Here is a 23,594-nt window from a genome sequence, read left to right as displayed (position 1 = left end):
TATAATGTGTCCTCTTTCATTTCTGATTTTATTTGTGTCCTCCCTTTTTTCTTGGTGAATCTAGCTAAAGGTTTTTCAATTTTGTTTATTTTTCCAAAGAACCAGCTGTTAGATTCATTGATCTTTTCTATTGTCTTTTTAGTCTCTATATCATTTAGTTCTTTTTTAAAAAATTTATTGATTGATTGATTTTGGGCTGCATTGGGTCTTCATTGCTGTGCACAGGCTTTTCTCTAGTTGTGGCAAGCGGGGGCTACTCTTCGTTGCAGTGTGCGGGCTTCTTATTGCAGTGGCTTCTCTTGTTGTGGAGCACAGCCTCTAGGTGTGCGGGCTTCAGTAGTTGTGGCATGTGGGCTCAGTAGTTGTGGCTCACAGGCTGTAGAGTGCAGGCTCAGTAGTTGTGGTGCATGGGCTTAGTTGCTCCACAGCATGTGGGATCTTCCCGGACCAGGGCTCAAACCCTTATCCCCTGCATTGGCAGGCGGATTCTTAACCACTGCACCACCAGGGAAGTCCTATTTAATTTATTTCTGCACTGATCTTTGTTATTTCCTTTTTTTCTACTAACTTTGGGCTTCATTTGTTCGTTTCCTAGTTGCTTGAAGTATAAAGTTAGGTTGTTGATTTGACATTTTTCTTGTTTCTTGAGGTAGGAATTTATGACTATGAATTTTTCTCTTGGAACTGCTTTAGCTGCATATTGGCTTTTGTTTATACAAAAAAAGAGCCATATTCTATAGGTTGGAGCTACAATATGAAATGAGCAATAGCTCTATAAAGGAAACTTTAAAAGACTGCTTTAAAAGACTGCTTTAAAACTTTAAAAGAAAATAATATGTGGACAAAGAGAACAGTATTACATAATCCTGAATAGGAAGATTCAATGTCACAACATTACCAACTCTTACTAAGGTAATTTATAAACATATTACAATCCTAATAAAAATTAAAAATGAGATGTTTTTAGCAAGACAGACTTATTCAGAAGTTTTTTCATGTGGAAAAGTAAACAAGCAAGAATAGCCAGAGAAACTGTGAGAAAAAGATAGTAATAAAGGTGGACCAACTCTACTAAGCATTAAATTATATTATAAAACTATATAAGTAAAAAATAATACAATACTGGCTCATGCATAGAAGACAACATTTTAAAATTCCAGAAATAGACTCAAATATATATATGAGAATTTAATATATGATAAAGTTTGAATTACAAATCAGTTTTGAAAAGATTTGTAATTCAATAAACAATGTTAGAGAAAATGTTAGGGAAACTCTATGCCCCACATGAAAATAATTACCAGTTGGATCACATGTTTAAATGTAAAAAGAAAAATTGAAAAGAAAATGGAAACTGTTAAAGTAGTAGAACCTGTACTATTCTTGATCATCATAGAATGAAGACCATCTATGATGGAAAGCTGACATAAAGACCAGAAAGCCACCTCCTTGCCTTAAGATGGGATGAACTCAATGTAATTTATGCTCCAGGGATTCCATGGCACAGACTGAAGCTTGATTCCAGTCCAGACCATTCTGCCCTACTTCTCTCACTGTACTTTTCCTGAAAGCACTTCCTATTAAATCATGTGAGCAAGAATGCCTATCTCAGGATCTCCTTCCAGGGAACCAGATCTAAAACACTTGTGAATACATTGTCTGTTAGGAAATTTAATTTAAAACAAATGTTAAAAATAAAACCTACATTCTGAGCCCTGGCTATAGGTTAATTTTACTGCTGAGCACATAGGTTATTCTTTGAGATCCAACTTAAGCCTCATGAATTGCCTCATAAAAGCAAGCCAGTTAATCTTAAAACATGCCTCAAGCACAGTCAAGTTCTGGTCCACAAGACTTTATTAATGTGATCAGCTACTAAGATTTGAGGAGAAACTCCAAAATTGAGGGAATTCCTTCTCTTGGTATAAAGAGTAAGAGACTGGTGGGAGGGGAAGAATTGATTGCATTATTCTGTTTGTTCTAATGTCTGGTATTTGAGACCATGGAACAATGAGATTGAAGACTAAAACCTGGAGACTTCCATGCTATGAGACCGCACTGTCAGACCACACGATCTTTTTTGTGTTCCCATGCTGCTTCCCAGCCCCTGCTTTCTCAGTAAAATTATATGTGAAAATTTTGACCAAAGAGGATTACATTTGCATGTGGGACTCCACTAGATTTAAAGCCAGCATGCCAGCCCATAGTTTTGTCAAAATTTTGACTGATTTCACCTCATCCCAGCAAAGACTGACCTTTCATAGCAATTTCACTTCTCTGCCTGTTCAACCCTAACCTCAGCAGCTGGTTCCAAGTATAAAAGCATCCTCCATCCCTTGATCCTAGGAAGGGTTCTTTTGGTGTTCTTTCTATCTAGAAGAGGCTGTATATTAGGTTTATCTGACAGTTTCTAGCAGGACTAAAATTTGTTCATGTCTTTCTGCTTTCTAATAAGAGGTGGAACCCTATTGCACCTCGAATTATTTCCAATATTATTCTGGAAGTTCTTACAATACAGTAAAATATAAAATAAAAATATCGTAGTGGAAGAAAGGAAGCAAAGTATTATTTGCATATCATTGGAATGTATATAAGAAAATAAGAAAGTCACTTAAAAATTAGAATTAATTGAATTCAAAACTAGTTGGAAGATAAAATACATATATAAAAATAAATGATTTTCCCATAGAACACAAATAACATGAAAAAAATAGAGTAAAATCTTATCAAAAACAAATACTGCCACAAGAAATAAACACCTAAGAATTAACTTAAAAAATAAGTAGGATATTTATGAAGAAAACCTTACAAATTATGTTAGAGATTTGAATAAATGAAAAGGCATACCTCTTTCCCAGATAGGAAAACTGAATATTGTTTTAAAAATTATAGTTTTTGAGAATTATTTTATAGGTTTAATGCAATTTCAATAAAAACTAAGGGTGCTTATAATTTTAAATTGGGATTTCAAGGAAGATCTCACTGAGAGGGTGACATTTGATCTAAGACTTAAAGGAGGTGAGAGAGCAATCATGAGATCTGCGGAGGAACATTCCAGTCAGAGGAAACTGAGGCTTTGAGTTGTGCAGGAGGCTTGAGAGGTTTGAAGGAATGGAAAGAAAACCAGCACAGTTAGAAGGGAACACATGAGGAATAGAGTCATAACAATAAATTGTAGGAATGAAATCAGAGAGGAAATGGGGTCAGATCATATATGCCATTGTAAGGGCTTTGCTCTGAATGAAAAGACAAACCAGTGGAGGGTTTTAAGCTAAGGAGTGCAGACACTGAGCTACATTATAATAGAATCTTTAATTGCTGAGCTGAGAATAGCCCAGTAGGTGGCAAGAGTAGAAGGAAGATAAATTTAAAAGCTATTACAAAATTAAAACTATTTTGAGTTTATTTTTGTATATGGTGTTAGAGAATGTTCTAATTTCATTCTTTACATGTAGCTGTCCAGCTTTCCCAGCACCACTTATTGAAGAGACTGTCTTTTCTCCATTTTATATTCTTGCCTCCTCATCAAAGATAATTGACCATAGGTGTGTGGGTTTACTTCTGGGCTTTCTATCCTGTTCCACTGATCTATGTGTCTGCATTTGTGGCAGTACCATACTGCCTTGACTACCATAGCTTTGTAGTATAGTCTGAAGTCTGGGGGCCTGATTCCTCCAGCTCTGTTTTTCTTAAGATTGCTTTGGCTATTTGGAGTCTTTTGTATTTCCATACAAATTTTAAAATTTTTTGCTCTGGTTCTGTGAAAAATGCTATTGGTAATTAATAGGGATTGCAACCTAAATGTCCATTGACATATGAATGGATAAAGAAGATGTGGTGTACATATACAATGGAATTTTACTCAGCCATAAAAACGAATGAAATAATGCCATTTGCAGCAATGTGGATGGACCTAGAGATTATCATACTAAGTGAAGTAAGCCAGACAGAGAAAGACAAATATCATATGATATCACTTATATGGTGAGTCTAAAAAATGATACAAATGAACTTATATACAAAATAGAAATACACCCACAGATATAGAAAACAAACTTATGGTTACCAAAGGGGAAAGGGGGGAGGGATAAATTAGGAATTTGCGATCAACATATATACACTACCATATATAAAATAAATAATCAACAAGGACTTACTGTATAGCACAGAGAACTACACTCAATATTTTGTAATAACCTATATGGGAAAAGAATCTGAAAAAGAATATGTGTGAGTGTGTGCGTGTATGTATATATTCAGTTTTATATATATATATATATATATATATATATATATATATATATATATATAAAAAACTGAATCACTTTGCTGTACACCTGAAACTAACACAACATTGTAAATCAACTATACTTCAATAAAAAAATGAAAAAAGTTAAAACCAATTAACATATACAGTTAGAGAGCATAAGATTACTATAGATAAGTAAAGAACATAATTTCTAAAAACTAAAATAAATATATAAGAAGCTTAATCTCACTTCTAATTTTTTAAAAGTTCAAAAGAAACTCTGAGATAACATTCTTTAGCCAATTACAACATTAGCAAATATCTTATAATTTGTAGTAGTGTATGTTGGCTAGCATACATCCAATTTCAAGTACTACTGTAGAAGATGCATACCCATTTACTTAGTAATTACCATTCTAGTTATGTCTTAAGAAGTAAGAAATTTAGAAACTAATATTTGCAACAAAGATGTCACTTTGTTATTTATTCCACACACTTGTAATGAATAATCTGAAAATGAAATTGAGAAAACAATTCCATTTACAATAGCATCAAATAGAACAAAATACTTAGAAATAAATTTGACAAAAGTTCAAAACTTGTACACCGAAAGCTACAAAGTATTGTAAAAATAAATTAATGAAGACTTAAGCAAACAGAAAAATATCTCGTGTTTATGGATTTGACAACTTAATATTGCTAAAATGGCAATCATCTCTAAATTGATCCAGAGATTTAGTACAATTTCCATCCAAGTTCCACTTGGCTCTTTTGTAGAAATTGACAAGGGCCCAGAATAACCAAAACAATCTTTAAAAGGAAGAACAAAGTTGGAGGACTCAAATTTCCCAATTTCAAAACTCACTTAAAGCTGAAGTAATACTGTCTCATACTAGCCTGAGAATAGACATCTAGATCAATGGAATCAAAATAGGATTCCAGAAATAAAATCATCTATTTATGGTCAATTGAGTTTAGGCAAGAATGCTAAGACAAGTCAATGGCAGGAAAGAATAATTTTAATAATTTGCTGAGAAACTGCATATACACATGCAAAAGAATGAATTTGGGCCCCTACTTCACACCATATACAAAAGCTAACTCAAGATGAATCAAAGACTTAAATTTAAGACCTACAACATCTAGAAGAATGCTCAGAGAAAAATATGAATGTATAGCTTAGTAATCTTGAATCAGACAATGATTTCTTAGATATGACATGTAAAGTACAAGTAACCAAAAAAAAAAAAAAAACTGGACTGTCAAAACTAAAAATAATTGTACTTCAAAGGACACTACCAAGAAAATGAAAAGACAACCCACAGAATGGGAGAAAATATTGAAAACCATATATCTGATCAGAGTCTAGTATCCAGAACATACAAGGAAATCTTACAACTCAACCATTAAACTACAAACAACCCAGTTTAAAAATGGTGTACATTGCTGGTGGGAATATAAAATGGTGGAGCCACTTTGGAGAACATTTTTTTCAGTTTCTAAACATGTTAAACTTAGAGTTATCATATGATCCAGCAGTTCTACTCCTAGGTATATATTCTAGAGACTTGAAAATATATGTCCACCCAAAAGCATGTACATGTATGTTTACAGCAGCATTACCCATAACAGCCAAAAAGTGGAAACGACCCAAATGTCCAACAACTGGTGAATGGATAAACAAAATGTCATATATTCATACAATGGAATACTATTAAGTCATAAAAGTGAATAAAGTACTGACACATACTACAGTGAAATGAACCTTGAAAACGTTATGCTAAATGAAACAAGTCAGTCACAAGAGGTCACATACTGTATGAGTTCATCAACTAAAATATCCAGAATAAGCAGTTTCATACACACAGAAGGTAGATTAGTGGTTTTCAGGGCCTGGAGGCAGGAATTTTTGCTGATGAGTATGGAGTTCCTTTTTAGGTGATGAAATATTCTGAAATTTGATAGTGGTGTTGGCTGCACAACTCTGTGAACATACTAAAAGCTGCTGAATTTTATACTTTAAAATTGCTATTTTGCAATTTTTTAATTAGAATTCAATAAAGTTGATCTAAAGAAGCAGGGGAGTTATGCTAGACTACCCCTACATAAGGAAGCATTGAATATATATTATATTACCTAGAGACTAATAAGAGATGCTATTGCATCCATCAAGCAGGATTAGATTTCTCTGAAGAAAGCATAATTAGAGAATAAAAAAGGACTCTAAAAAAATCAAAGTTTTGCTAATTAAAATGTGAAAATATCAATAGAGGGATTAGGAAATAAAATTAGCAAAAATTCTTCATGCTTAGTTATGGAAGAAGTAGAACCAGAATACAAAAATAAGTAAAATAAATAAGAAATAAGAAAATAAGGTTAATCCAGAAACATCTAAATAATAAGAGTTCCAGAGAGATTAGGGGAAAGAAAGGTAAAGAAGTAATCAAAGAAATAATAGAAGAAAATCTCCTGGAACTAAAAGTCATAAGTCTGTAAATCAAATGAGCTCACAAAGGATCCAACAAGAAGGGTAAAAAGCAATCCACTTTAAGTCATTTCCTCTTAAATTTTAGAATACTGGTTAACAACAGATGAACTTAAATTACTCCAAAGAAAATAAACATGTGACATACAAGTGCCAAACATCAAAATGGCATCAGACTTATAGAGCAATATTGAATGTTAGAATAGTGAAGGATTGCCTTTCACATTCTGAGGGTGAATACATTTTAATCTAAAATTCTATATGTAGGTAAACTATCAAGCAAGTAGAAGGCTAATGTGAACATTTTCATAATACAATTCTTTTAAAAATTAACCTTTATTCATCCTTTCTTAAGTTACTCCAGTATGTTCTTATGAAAAATGAAGAATTAAACCAAGAAAGAGGAAACAGGGATCCCTACTCAAGAGGGTAGTGAAGGGAGCTGTTCAGATGGCAGTACTGCACCAGACCTACAGAGAAACCAAGTCAAAGCAAAAGGGGGATAAAAGAGGGAGGTGTATAGAAGAAAAATTTTTAAATAGAACTGCTAGATTATTTGACATATGTGTGCTGTTGAAAAAATCCTGATAACTGTTTGAAAGATCTGTTGGAAAAAGTGGTTAGAAAATGATAGCTAGAAATAAGAAACAAACCAAAAGTGAAATGAAGTAATTATTACTGCCCCCTCCCACAAAAAAGAAGAAATATTCTACTAGAAATGAAACTTAATCATAGTAAACAAATTGGTGCAGTAATAAATAATATTTGCATACTCATGATGGAAACATTGACTATTGCTGGTAAAAATTATGACAAAAATTACATTGGGATAGGAGGTAGTGTGGAAGTCATGTAAAAACTAAATCCTCAACTATCATAATATAAAGTTAATAACATCTAAAATTGGTAAATTTAAAAATATTGTAATTATATCACTTAGAAATATAGACCAGTTAAAAGGACTCAACGTGGTTCTTCCTGAGGAGGTGGGTTGAGAAGCAGAGTGGTACATGGCAAGAGAATACATTTTTGTTACAAGGCTGTCAACTTGATTTTTTAGCAATTTGTACATATTGATGAAACGTACTAATTTTAAAAAAGAAAACTGGAATCATTTAGGGTATTTGAATAACAAAAAGAACAAGCATGTCAAATATATACCTTTTTTTCAAGTGAAAGATTTTTTATTAAGGTTTATAACAGTGGTTTATAACATTATATAAGTTTCATGTGTACAACATTATATTTTGAATTGTGTGCCCCACCCCGTGCTCACTACCAAAAAGTTTAGTTTCCATCCATCACCATAAAGTTGACCCCTTTTACCCATTTTGCTCCCTTACCACCCTCCCTTCCAGCAACCACTACTCTGTTCTCTATATCTCTGCATTTGTTTTGGTTTCTTTATTTTGTTTCTTTGTTTGCTTGGTTGTTTTTTTAAATATTCCATATATGAGTGAAATCGTATGGTATTTGTTTTTCTCTGCCTGATTTATTTCACTTAGCATTATTAAGGCCCATTCATGTTGTAAGTCTAACATGGATCACATTTGACATCTTGGAAATCTGATGCATCTGATGCATTTTACAATCAATGGCATGTCATTTTTATTGAAAATGAGTTTTCTTTCTTAGTAGAACATAAAATAATGATTTGTACAATCAGCGGCATCTTAGATTTGATGAAATAAATATTTTGAGTATTACTATTAAAATATACTTTTTAATAACACAGATAATTTATAAAAATTTACCAGATACTAAACCACAGATTCTGTCAGAGTTGTGGCTAAGGTGGACAATTAGAAGTGTCTGGTATTACAGGAGAAGTAGGTACAACAGGCTTAGTGATACAAAGGTATCACGGAATGAAGAAAGAAAAGAGCAACAATCAAGATGGAGTTGCAAGTGAGATGCTTATTTTCAGATGCATATAAATATATGATTGGAAATTGAGAGCCATCTGCAGATGCACTGAACAGAAAGAAAAAAATTGAAGGATGAGAAAACAACCTAGAAATAATTTTGGAAAATGACAAATACTTAAGACCAAATAAAATTAATCTAAAATCATTTATAACATTCTGGACATACAGGCAAATAATCTTTTTTCAGCAAGCTGATACTGGAGGGGTAAGTCTCTCTGATATACAAAGGGAAGAATCTAAATAGGCATCCCACTAAATTTGCCACAGGAAGACAAGATGGTGATTTCATAGAACTCATCAGGGCTTGTAAGATAGTGCAATGGCAGAAGCGTTCTTCAATACAACCTATTCAACTTAGGTCTCATAATTTTTCCATATTCTACTGTATAAAGTACTCAACTCCCCTAATGGAGGCTGCAGCCTGACAAAGAGCCTTTGGATGATGCAATTGCAGAATTGGAAATAATGAGTAAAGGAAGTATAATGACTCTACAATCATCTTGCAGTTGTTACATGAGTAACTCATATTATGGACTTCAGCCACCCAGGGTGATAATGAAGAACAGAATAAGTATTACAGGATGTGAAAGATGGAAACCAGTGAGTCATCAAAGCCAAAGGAACATTCACCTCTGACTAGCCCAATCCTGCTCATTCCCACCCCTCCAAAATCTCCATAGTCACTAAAAATAACCAACTCTTATTTTTATATTTGGGTGCAGCATATAGGTTCTGCCTTGAAGGCTTTTATCCTTTCATTTCTTTTTAAAAAATTTCCAGGTGTTTTGAAGGCAAGGAATAAACCTTGGTGAATTTCACTAGTCCTCATTTTAAGGTTATTCAAGACACTGAAGCACAGGCTTTCTCAAGGTTTCTATACTATCACTTCACCAATGGAAAATATTAGAAATAGACATTCTATTAAAAAAATTAAACCTCCTAGTAATATGAGTCTAGGAGAAAATTTTATTTCTGTAAGAAACACAAGGTAGCATATTTCCTTTTTTATATAATTTCTTACTGAGTTATATATTGGTATTTACAATTAACTGGTTGTTTAACTTGAAGGTGCAGGTAGATATGGCTTATTGTATTTATTGTAATAACTATGCTGTCAAAATTTTCTGAAGTGTGCTGAAATGTTGCAAAGAATATAGCACAGATTTTTGCCTCTTTTACCTTATTTCAAATCAGACTGGTATAGGAGCCTATACTGAAAAACCTGCATCAATCTTCAGTCCCTTATTGTTATTTTATTGTTTGTGTGTTTGTTTTTTCCCTTTCCCTCAGTAGCATAGCAGGCTACTGGTGGGAGTAAGTAGATCTCTAAAGTGTAGGAAATAAAGGGTATAGTGTCTGTAGAGAATTCAAAACAGTAATAAAACCTACTCAGAATGGGTTTGCTTTTAATTATTACCATGCTGCAGCAATTCTAAACAATATTAGTGATAAACAATGTTACTTCCCCCCCAGATATCTTGTATATGTTCTAAATAACAATTTCAGTTATGACTTTTTATATTTAAACTTCAAGTAAGCACAATTGTATTATCCTCTAAACAAATATGGTATTCTCCTTAGAAATTAATTCAGAGAACCTCAGTTCTAGTTGCTTCCCATATAGATGTGGATTCAGCTACATGCATTTGTTTGGAGAGTAATTTCCTAAGGCTACAGATCTTTGACTTGCTTCCAGCACTGTTGGTGTCTTCATCCCCTGAGATAACACATATTCCTGCCTTCAAAGAGTAGACTCAGAATAAACAATGATAGTGCAGTGATTGTAAAGACAAAGAAACGAACTTGAGTTAGCTCAATTCTGTCATTCTGTGACCACATGGAGTTTTTATTTGTGCTTAAAATGTTTAAAACCGAAACAGTGTGCAAATGAAGAGGTATAATATTTTTTTCGTAAAGGCAAATTTTATAGATGTGAAAAATATACATAAATATGCATGAAATATATTTATTTCATTTTATGGTTACTACTGAAAATAATTTTCTTAAATATAGGGGGAAAAGATATTTTTAAATGATATGCTCTGAGGTCGGTTAACTAGGTACACCAGTGCCCGCTGCTACCCTCCTTCTTTGCCAAGCCTCTTTCAATTGGTATGTGTAACATAATGCTGATTTAGATTAGTAGATATGCTGAGGAGACACATATTCAGTATCTGATTATTGTTACTGAAACAAAGCATCAAATTAACATTTAACTTAAGTAATACAAAACCAACTTTAGAATGCCCCCCCCAAAGAATTATAATGAAATCATAAATAAAGTAGAAATAAACAAATAAACATGTCTACACATATGTAAAATACAGAGACCTATGTATATGTTTATGTGCATATTATTTTATATATCTTCTTGGAAAAAAATTTAAACAGCCTTCTAAATAGCTGTTAGATGAAAGAGGAAATTAAAACTGAAAATACATAACATTCAGAAGTGAGTAGCAATGAGAAGGGGTTACATACCAAATCTGTGAAATGTAGACAAGATGGAATGGAAAGGAAAATTCAGAAGTTTTAACGTCTTTATTAGAAAAAAAGCATAATAATAACAAATTAATTAAACTTTTAATTCTGGGAGCTAGTGGCAATAATAGTTGTAATGAATATAATAAACATACTAAGAATTAATAATAATTTTTACCTCCTATAAATTAATAAGGGAATGACAAATGAAATAATTATTTAAATTGACTAAAAAAATGAAAAGGCAAGGAACATAGAAATATGGTTAAATTCATTTGCAAGCAAGGAATTGCAAACTAAAATAAGAAAATAAAACAATTTTCCCAACAGATAGGCAAAATTTATTACTGATAACATCAAGTGATAGAAAAGCTGTGAAAAAAAAATCAGATTTCTGATACGCTGTTGGTGGAGTTTAAAGTAGAGCAGCCTTTTTTAGAAGAAAATTTGTCAGTACTTATCAATATTATAAGTGATCGTACCCTTTTGATTTGACAATTCATTCTAGAGAAATTTATTTTACAGAAAGATTTGTTCACATGTTCACAAAGATATTTGTATAAGAATATTCATTACATCATTACGTATAATATCAAAAAAATAGGAAACAACCTAAAAGTCAATTAACATGGTATTTTTATCTTATGGACTGTTATGCTGTCATTAAATGTAATGATGCAGATCAGTATGTACTGAAATGAAAAACTCAATCTACCTAATTCCCAAGCACTTCATTAAGTGAAGAAAGCTAACTCATGGGAAAATATATACTATGATCCCCTTTTTGGAAATTATTTTTTAAATTTAAGAAGTGAATGTGTATACCCATCCTTATAAGTAAATGCATGGAAAGCAGTCTGGAAGAACACATGACAAACTGTTTCTTCTTGGGGTGGCATTGGAATTGGGATAGGGAGATAATAGAGGACTTTTCTTTTTCATTCCATATTTTTCTGTATTATCTGCAATTCTTACAAGAATGCATTCATGGAAAATTTTTAATTGTGATATATACAGATAGATAGATGATAGATAGATAGATATCCTTTAAAATATGTACAAAGGATAGCACAAAAGTAGTAAATGGAAAACAGCCCAGAAACTAAAAACAAAGACAGGATAGTTGTAGAGTAGTCTCTAGAACAAGCTTGAGTTTAAATCCTGCCATTGTGTGATCTTGGGAAGGTAATTAACCTCTTTGTCTCAGTTTCTTCATGTGTGAAATAAGGGTAGTTAATGGAACATTATCCAAGTGAATATGTATAAAATCCTTAGACTAGTGTCTAGCATATATAAAGCACTCCATGGATATATAAAAATAGTGTTACCTATTCTTATTAAAGTCAACAGAGGAGCATTTCCCAAGAAGAAATGTTTGATATTCTCAAATTGGGAATGGATAAGAAATGAAGGGAAACAACTGAGATGTTACTTTCACATTTGAAAGGACTAAATGAAGAGAATAGTTAACTGTTGAGTCCCCAGGCTAATAAGCAGCAAAAAGCGGAGGCACCAAAAATGCTGATACCTTTATCTAATATACAAGAAAAGGAAGGAGGGAAGATCATGTAGATTAATTTGTGGGGACAGACTTAAAGGAAATGCTTTTAGAATAAAAGTGTTCACAGTATGTTTGTAGCCTTGCAGGACATTTGGTCCTGTCCATAAGACGTTTGGTTGATGAGACATTTTGGTTCAGGCCAAAAGATCCTTGAAATTTTGTCCTATCCAAAATGTCCATGAGCATATTGGGTCCATGCCGCGTGGTTTTGGATAGGACCAAATATCAAGCACCTTTTGGCATGACCAAGTGTCTTATGGACATTTTAGACAGGACCAAATGTCTGCTAACTGTTGATAGCAATGGAAAAATGGAATCAGTGGACAAAAGACTAAAGGGGTGTTGAGAGGGTGATTAGTGGAAAATGATCCCAAAGGGGACAGAAGGAGATAGAATCAATAGCACAGAATGAGGTGGTAGGGAATTATTTCCAAATAGGATTTGAAGCATGGATCCAACATTCTGAAAAAATAAAACTAACACTGAACTATATAACTCCAGAGTTTGGAATCTGCTTTGTACTGAGAATACTTACGTATTTGACATAGAGGAAAGGAGCAGTTGTCATGGTGGCTTAGGAGATGAGTATGGCTATCATACTGAACGACAAATTAGGGCATTAGAAGGACAGGAGGAAATCGCAGAGCCTGAGAACTAAAAGTTTAGTTTTAAAGAATTGTGGTGATATGAGGGAAGTTTGAAAGGACTAAATGAAGTTTCAAAGAATTGTGGAGATATGAGGGAAGCTTAAGAAAAAGTGTGCTAAATCAATCAGTTACAAGAAACTCTGAAGTTTTAGTGAGATTTTCAAACTTCTCCAGCACAGGAAATAATGGGATTGGTAAAATGAACTATCTACATAAATCTCTAAGGGATGTAGACATTATATTTTTGTTTCAATCATTTCTTTTAGTAGTTTGGTAGCATTTTGAATACTATGTATTTAATATATGTTAAAATGCATTCAATCGTAACACATTGCATCTGCTACTATGCTTTTTAATAAAGTAGGACATTTAACATATTTGTTGACCCCCAAATTTTAGTCTATGTTTGTTTTTAGAGTTAGAAAACAGACATGGAGAAGAACCACAAGCATAATTTTAGCAACCTCAGTTACATCTAACTCTACTCGTTTCTGTTATGTTCTAAACCCCTCACCAAAAGATGAAGTATAAGGAAAGGTGAGACCAGGGTAAAGAGTGAACATGGGGGACAAATGGAATGGGAGGGACCCATGACATTTATTCTTCCACATATTTGACATGTCTTTCCCATGCCTAAACTATTCTAATAGAACTTCTCTCTTCTTTGGCAGGTATTTTGGAAGAAAACAGTTGAAGAGTGGACAGACACATAGAGTAAGTAGAAAGAGACAATGTATGCCTTTGTGACAAGGAAACATACTTCTGGGCATAAGTACATGGATCCATGAAACTTGTAAGACTGTATCTCACTTTAAGTAAACTCATATGAAAGTAATATTTAATATGTGCAAAAAACAAATCAAGAGGTTATTATTTACTTTAGAAAAGACTATTTCCGGTCATGAATGTTTTCTCTTGAATTTCCTTTAATTAGCAAGCGATCCCCAGGGCACTAAACCTAAGAACTGATTTACATACAGTGCTTCAAAAATGTATCAAAATCCGCCCAAATTCCAAAAGCTGCAGAAACCTAGTTATGCCAAACGTGGGTCAGTAATAATTTTTTTTCTTGATGTTGTCCTAAATGTTACTGGCACTGAAATAAAACATGAGTTGAGCATAAACCCTCCAAAAACAATTTTTTTTAATCCCAAAAATATACACCAAAAAATCTAAATACAAAATCTAACCTTTCTCCCCAACCTCCCTTGGTTGGGGATGGGGGCAGTGGTTACAGGCTTTAAGGCATCTAGATTGCCCACAACTCCAGGTTTGAATTTAGCCAATATACAGCATATCATCAAGAGAGTGTCAATATAATTCACAGGGATAAACAAAAGACTAGGTTTGGTGTTGGGGCTGGCAGTGAGGGGTAGATGTTGAAGGGATTGAAGCTGAAACCATGGGCTCTGGCCTAGGAACACAGCATGGAGGGACAGTGTGGCCCCTTGGGGACTAATCTGTAGTTCTTAGGGTCTAACGTAGGCAAGCATGATGACATTTTACAAGCCTCATAACCTTTATGGTGGGTAGAGAGGTTTTCCTAAGCTATTTGTAAAGTGAAATTGGAAGCATTGACAAAGAAGTTTCTGCTCAACAAGTGAATTGGGTGAATTAGAAGTATTTTCTTGCTTTGTCATCTATAAAAGTCGAGAAAATGTTTTATAATATGCGTTTGAATATCTATTTTCCTTTTCTGATCTTAGATCTCTGTAACACTTAGAGTGGAGACTTTGCCTGGCTTTATCCCTTTTTGATATCTAATTAAACCTGATTTAGTGGAGAATTTATCAGCACGCCTTTTCCGTCATATTTCATTTATGGATATGGACAGACACCCATTTTTACCATGCACTGTATGTTGAAAGATCAAATACATCAGCATAATTTAAATAAATCTGAGTCCTATAAATTCCCACTGGATACAAGACCACAAATGGAAACAAGAACAAGGGCATGTTCAGTGACATTAAAATGCAACTAATTTAAAACACAAAGGAAATATATTTCTATGGAGTGCCTAATAAATCTACAGCACTCATTTCCACAGGATTTTAGTGAGCCAAATACCTCAACAAATTTCAAGAAAGAATTACACATTCGTAGCACAGGAAAAAAAATATCTGTGGCTATGAGGTTCCACGAACTATCAATTTCCATGCTTTGTTTTTAAGTTGAAAGAGATTCTAGCCAACTCCCTAGATTAGTAAGAATTCCTTGATAATTAGGGAATGTGCTAAAGTAAAACTGTCTTTAGATTTGGAGGTCTTCCTTTACTTAATTCTTTTATTTGACTGATGGGTTTAGTTCAGATAGCACTGGGCTTACAGATATGGCCAGAATGTTTTCTTGGCTATCTTTGAATTGATTATACCAGTGGATCCTTAGCATAATTAAATCAGTCTCCTGCAAAGATTGGATGACATGCAGAAACAGTAATTTTTTATGGTAGGACAAATATATTTGTGTAAGAGTATTACTGGAAGAGAAGAACAGAGGAGCAAAATGATAAAAGAGGGAGTGAATAAGAGCTGGAAGGGAGAATGAAAGAAAAAGAAGAGATAGAGGTGATAGCATGGCTGGCGTCACAGAGTGATTCTGGACCAAAACAGAGATAACAAATCAAGTTTAGCTAATGAAATAGCAAAAGCCTTTATTTTCCCTCCTTATTACAAATATTTCTTAATGCATAGTCTTCCGTGTAATGTGAATCCCCATGTTTTCCTTTTTATTCCTCCTCCCATGCCAGCAGTTACCAAAGAGGAGAGGCACATGTAAGCTTCCCTTTATCCAGATACCTTCTTACAAGTATCTCTGAGGTTTAAGAAAGTCAAATGTCCCTTCCTAGGAGCCCAACCTTCTGAATGTCATTAGTGAACTCTCTACAATTCCAAAGCCATGATCCTTCCATTCCTTCAAATATTTTGTAATATTTTGCACTATAATAGGCTCTGGAGATATGTCAACAAAATAGACAAAATTTTCTGCTCTCATGGAGCTTATACTCCACTGGGAGAGTGGGGAAATGAGAGAGAAGGTAAATAATAAAATAAAAAATAAAATGTATAGGGACTTCCCTGGTGGTACAGTGGTTAAGAATCCACCTGCCAATGCACGGGTTCCATCCCTGGTCCGGGAAGATCCCACATGCCATGCAGCAGCTAAGCCCATGCACCACAAATACTGAGCCTGCGCTCTAGAGCCCACGAGCCACAACTACTGAGCCCACGTGCCTAACTACTGAAGCCCACACACCTAGAGCCCGTGCTCCGCAACAAGAGAAGCCACCACAATAAGTCTGCGCACCGCAACAAAGAGTAGCTCCCACTCGCCACAACCAGAGAAAGCCCGTGTGCAGCAACGAAGACCCAACACAGCCATAAATAAATAAATAAATTTAAAAATAAATAAATAAAATGTAGAGATGGTAATACATGCTAGGGAGAATAAAAGCCAGGAAATGTGAGGAGAGAGAGAGAGAGTGTGTGGGTGTGTGTGTGGAGGCTGGGGAAAAGGTATGGTTTTAAATAGAGTGGTCAGGAAAATTCTCACTGAGCAGTGTCAGTTGGACACTGTACAAAGTAAGGAGTGAGGGTGGCATAAGGATGTTTCAAAGCAGAAGGGAAAAGGGGAATGCAAATTCCCAGAGGCAGATAGTGATTCTGGATTTACTTTTGATAAAGATGGGGACTCTGGGGGATCTTGACAGAATTGTGTCATGATCTGACTTGCCTTTTAACAGGCTCATTCTTACTTTATATTGAGAGTAAATGACTCTGAAGTTCTGCATAGGTAGGGGCAGAGTGAACGATACAGAAATTAAAGTTTTTAGTAAGATGCAGAAGTTAAAACCATAAAGGTTGATGGGAACTTCCACAGAAACCATGTGAGAAGAACCGTCAAATAGGGGCAATGATGGTACCCTGATGGGTACTAATATGTAAGGGATGGAAAGAGATGAACTTACAGAATCCAAGAAAAAACCTGTCAGAGAAGTATGAAAGGAAACAATCATGAAAGGTAAAGACTATTGAGCTTCACTAAGGACAGGTAAGCTTAGACACCATGAATTTGAACTGACCTAAATGTGGACTGAAATATGGTTGTTTGATACATTTAGCAGTACTTCTATGTCAGTAATAGCATAGAAGACTAATTGCAGAATTGATTAAAAGTCGTGGTTTTACTGAGCAGGTGTGATAAACGATAAGAACAACAAATAACTGAGATTTTGATGAAAGAGAGTGGGGAAGATATTAAGCCACGTGGTTCCAGGTAGGGAAAAGTAAGTAAAACCCAAACAAGGATAAATAATGAGGAAACAGGAATCAAGAAATGATGTGTCTAAGAACATGAGGGCAGATTTAGTGGGGATGAGGGTGAGACTGAGGACAGGAAAGAGCTGTGATAGAGTAGGATATGGGTGCTTAAGGTTTTTAATATGGAACATAATATAACAAAATACAATTATGTTGAACTTGATTAAAAGTTGATGTCTTTGCTTCATGTATCTTAGGCTATAGACAGTTTCATTTCATGATAGAGATTTAATCATTCTCATTTAGCTTCTTTTGTTGTTGTCATAAAATCTCAAGTTAAAGGATTCTCTTCCGGATGTTTTAGTTAGAGGTATCTGTTCTAGTGTATGCTAAATGACCACTGTAAGCAAGGCCGAGGGCCCCACTGTAGGAAAGCTGCCCCCCGACTTACAGAATCCTCTTTCCACTAGGCTTATTGCCGAGTGACTCAAACATACATAGTTTTAGGGAGTCCAAACCTCATGAAAAAGTTTTGGCTGTGATTAGACCACTAAATGCCATCTGAGTGTTTTTTCTGTTAAGTAGTTTGGAATAAAAGCGTTCACACTCATTTAGTAAAATCAAAGAAAAACAGGCATAAAAAGGCAAAGATGTTATTATTTAAATAGAAATGTATTGTTTACTACCAAATATGATTACCAAAGATTAGATAGGTAGGTAGGTAGGTAAGCAGGTAGGTGGGTGGGTGGATAGATAGATCTTAGTTTTAATTTTAAACTTAAGTTGAATAACTCTCTTAAAGCAAGGTAACATTGTTAGCTAGTTCTGCTTATGCTTCTTCAACTTTTCTGTGTCATTTTTTCTTTTTTTTCTTTTTTTATTGAAGTATAGTTGATTTACAATGTTGTAGCAATTACTACTGTGCAGAAAAGTGGTTCATACATATACATACATTCCCCTTTTTTTTTTTTTATGTAGACCCTGCCCCACTTTCCCCAGTTCGTGCTCAGTGAATTTTTTTTTAACATCTTTATTGGAGTATAATTGCTTTACAATGGTGTGTTAGTTTCTGCTGTATAACAAAGTGAATCAGTTATACATATACATATGTTCCCATATCTCTTCCCTCTTGTGTCTCCCTCCCTCCCACCCTGCCCATCCCACCCCTCTAGGTGGTCACAAAGCACCGAGCTGATCTCCCTGTGCTATGCATTCCCTTTTTTAAAATACTCTTTTCCACTATGGTCCATCACAGGACACTGAAAATTGTTCTCTGTGTTACACAGCAGGACCCCGTCATCTACCCATTCCACATGTAAAAGCTTACATCTGCTAACTGCAACCTCCCACTCCAACCCTCCCCCAGCCCCCTCCCCCTTGGCAACCACCAGTCTGTTCTCTATGTCCATGATTCTGTTTCTGTTTCATAGATAGGTTCATTTGTGTCATATTTTACATTCCACATATAAGTGGTATTTGTCTTTCTTCTTCTGACTTTCTTCACTTAGTATGATAATCTCTAGCTACACCCATGTTGCTGCAAGTGGCATTATTTCACTCCTTTTTATGGCTGAGTAGTATTCCATTGTATATATGCACATCTTCTTTATCCATTCATCTGCTGATTTAGGTTGTATCCCTGTCTTGGCTATTGTGAACAGTGCTGCTGTGAACATTGGGGTGCATGTATCTTTTTGAATTATAGTTTTGTGTGGATATATGCCCAGGAGTGGGATTGCTGTATCATATGGTAATTCTATTTTTAGTTTTCTGAGGAACCTCCATACTGTTTTCCACAGTGGTTGCACCAACTTACATTTCCACCAACAGTTTAGGAGGGTTCCCTTTTCTCCACATCCTCTCCAGCATTTGTTATTTGTAGACATTTTCATGATGGTCATTCTGACTGGTGTGAGGTGATACCTCATTGTAGTTTTGGTTTGCATTTCTCTAATAATTAGAGATGTTGAGCATCTTTTCATGTGCCTCTTGGCCATTAGTATTTCTTCTTTGGAGAAATGTCTATTTTGGTGTACTGCCTATTTTTGGATTGCGTTGTTTTTTTGTTGTTGAGGTGTATGAGCTGGTCGTATATTTTGTAAATTAAGCCCTTGTCAGTTGCATTGTTTGCAAATATTTTCTCCCATTCCATAGGTTGTTGTTTCATTTTGTTTATGGTTTCCTTTGCTGTGCAAAAGCTTGTAAGTTTGATTAGGTCCCATTTGTTTATTTTTGTTTTTATTTCTATTGCCTTGGGAGGCTATTCTGTGTCTTTTTTTCCAAACCAGCAGAGAAAGTTCTGCCAGGTGTAGTTTTCTTTTTCAGAGTAAATGCTGAAGCAAATTGCTTCATCTTCTCTTAGGTAAAGTGTACTACTTTGTGTTTGCTGCTGGCCCCTTTGAGTTCTAGTCACTAAATGTGAACCTAAGTTTTCAGCTTCACTCCTCTTTTCCTGGTATTTAAGTCTTTCTTGCTGTGGAATAGATGCTCCCTACGTTAAAGCTATGCATTAAATCATAATAAATGACCTCAAAGGTTCCTTTTGGTCATTAATCTGTAAGTGTCCCTCTCTAATGTAAACCCACAAAGGAAGAACTTGGTAATTCCCTGCAACAGAATGAAATCAAAATTGTATGGTCCTCAAAGGTAATACTCCCGCAAGTAAATCTAGCAGCACGGATTTCTCCTTTTTCACTTAAACCAAATATCCATTTTCCTGTAGCATTAATAGAAAATTTATCAAGAGAAAGAAATTCTCATGAAAGCTTAATTAGATGTTAAGAGAAAGAAGCTAAAAGAAAGAATTAATAAAAGAGAAGATAATAGCAGGCATATTTTGATGAATAATGTCTACCAAAGTGTTAAAATTGGAAGTAAAAGAAAAGTTATGCAAAGAGGAGAAAAAAAGCAGAGAAGCGAAAAAGGAACAAAGTTCTGGAGGTGTATAAGGAGAAGGTGAAGAATGGAATGAAAGACAGCAATGAGAAGTAAATTTTGAAAAAGAGAGAATGGAAAGTTCCCACCATTTTTTAAAACATAGCATTATTATTTTACTAATAATATTAAAAATATTAAACTACAGGGTGATTAGTAAACAGAGATAAAATATTTTATTAAAATTCTGTTTACATGCCACTGTATTGTTTTTTATTTAATGTACTACCATTGTAGTAAAACCGTCTATAATCTCTTTCCTTATATCATTGGATAGATTATTTCATGTTGAGCTCATATGAAAACAGAGTAATCACACAATGTCTCAAATGCAGAGGACTCACTATGTGTGTCCATTAATCAGAATATTCAATTCTACTTGGATAAAAACACAATTATAATACTAAAATTAAAATTTTTATGTTTTCTGGATGCCTAACTATTCCATCAATGACTTAGGATTACCCACTTATTTCAAGTATAATTTGGGCATCTAAAAAAATCTAATGTTTGCTTCTTTATTATAGCCATGTGCTCAGATTTATTCAAATAGAGAACAATTTCTGCAGCATCCTTTAAAAATAAAAAAGTAAATAAAGTAAGTGACTGTGATTGCTGTTTTGTAGGTTCAGACCTTTAATGCATTCTTCCTTGGAAAAAAATAACAACAACTAGGAACAATAATCACAGGCAAAACTTTGCAACACCAATTGCCTTGAAAAGGAAACAAATATTTCCCCCACACACAAGAAAAAATACTGTCCATTCCTGTCAGCCTTTTCAACCTCTTTTGTGTTCCAAGAAATTGCGAGTAATGAAAACAGGGCAGAGCCAATCAAATGGGTGTGTATACTAGTGCACTGTGAGAGTTGAAAGCTCTGCATTTAAAATAAGGTTTATGCATAATTCATAGACTATGCATGTTTATGTAAATTACCAAAGGCGGAAGTGTATATGAAACCAGAATCTGAGGTAAAGTGACGACGTTATAATATACTGCTGGACTTGAATCTCGCCAGTTCAACATACCCCCGTTATACTGTTCTTGAAAATTACATCATGTGCCAGTTCACACTAGGAAACCTAATAAACTTTGAGGCTTACACACATTGTATATTTTTCAACATTTCTTTCAGATTCAGTATATTATTAAACACTGAAACTTAGCCATATATAATTCAGACAGCCTGGGAGTAAAGATGTACATATATATTCCTGTTAATGGGTGTTATATAAGTTGAGGGAAATAGAAACAGTGCCTAGAAATTTTATTTAAATATTGAGAGGTTTTAAGTGTATGGGGATTTCCACTTTTAAAACATGGAGGAAATGAACTCTTCCATCATTGGAAACAGAGCCAGTGAATTTTGGAAGGTAAAATATTATTTGGAAAGCAACCTCCCATCTAACGCGGGACACTGGAGTGGTTTCTGGCTGGTGATATTCAGCTCAGACTCATCTTCTGGGTTAAAGTGCTCTTTTGAATCAGTCATTGTAGGCTGCCAGCAGAGAAGAGCTCATTTGCATGAGCTCTCCACCTCCTGGTCAGCTCTGAAAATCTTGGCAGCTTAACACTGCAATTGGCAAAGGAGAGTTTAAAAAAAAAAAAATTAATAAATAAGGGCTTCTAAAGCAAACACTGTCATGGAATTAAGTCCAATGCACCTGAAATTCATTGCTCTGTTATCTTTTAAATTGTTATGAATATAGCAGGCATTTTAAAGTCATTTCTGTTTATTCCTTTCCTAATGTAGTGTGTGAACCATTTTTCACATGTGTTAATGTACTATATGCAAATGGCATTTAATGTGTTTTATTCACAGAATGCATTTACAAATCATTTTACGTATGGAGGAAGCAGTTGCCTTACTTTTTGCATGTGAAACTGAAAAGGAGGAGTACATATCACTACGATTCTAAAATGAGAGAAAATTTAAATGCAATGAGGAAAGCCCACAGATGCTATAATAGAAATTTCCTAGGTTTCTAATTCACCTATTAGTACCTTTTTCCTCACTTCATAGACTTTCAAAATCTGTTGCTGAATTTCCCTTCCTAAGAATTTTAAGCTCTTGTCATTAGAAACAATTATCCCTTCCATTATTTGTGCTTAGTTCCACGTGTACTATTCCTCTTAGCAATCAAAAAGAAAAGCTCAGAAACAGCAAACACTTTTAGGTGAAGCAAAAATTAATTTAAACATTTGTGCTCCATGTACTAGCACAGCAACTGAGAGTAATTTCTCACACATCTAATCATCATGTATTTTATTTATGGCATTTAAAGACTTTCAAATAATTTGCAACCGAATTTATTTTATTTTCAATAGTGCTCATACACTAAACTATGTTAAATCACTAAGTGTTTAAAAAATGCAGAGTAGATTAAATATTGAAAGTGTATTAACATTCCATTTTATATAATATTAAATATGTAACCAAAAGAACATCTCTAATTGTGATAAAAATAATGTGAAAAATGTGTACAACATAATGCTTTTATTCTGCTAATTTATAGAAATAGGTCCCTAAATAGTTATTATTTTCATTCCATGTGTAGAATGACCAGGAAAAATGCTAGCAATTACTCTGTGAATGGTATTCTACCCTGGCATGAAGCTATCACTAATTTGCATATAGCATTGTTGGAGATGAAGCCTGTGACATACAGATCATCATCAACATTGGGAATTCACACTGCCAACTGTACCTCCTCATACAAACACATACTGCCACTTATGGATCAAAGGGAGTGTTGCGACTGCAGTCCTGAGCTATTAAAACACATCACGCTCCTGGAATTTTAAACATGTTTTAGTCATGGGGTCTTTATCATTAGAAGGATGTTTTCCTTTGTTATGTAAACAAAAGGAATTCTCTTAGAAACTTATTCCATGGAAATATTAATCTTTTACCTACATTGTCATAGGTTCCGCAAATGAAAAAAGGCATATAGTACAAAATTAAAATTTTAATTATTTGATATGTTAGTAAACAATGCTTTGTATTTTTTTTCTATAAAAGGAAGAAAGTATAAAAGTCTTCTTTAAA

Source organism: Stenella coeruleoalba, assembly GCF_951394435.1.
Source record: "Stenella coeruleoalba genome assembly, chromosome: 3".
Lineage (NCBI taxonomy): Eukaryota > Metazoa > Chordata > Mammalia > Artiodactyla > Delphinidae > Stenella > Stenella coeruleoalba.
The sequence above is the reverse complement of the archived record's forward strand: the minus strand, read 5'-3'. Positions refer to the sequence as shown.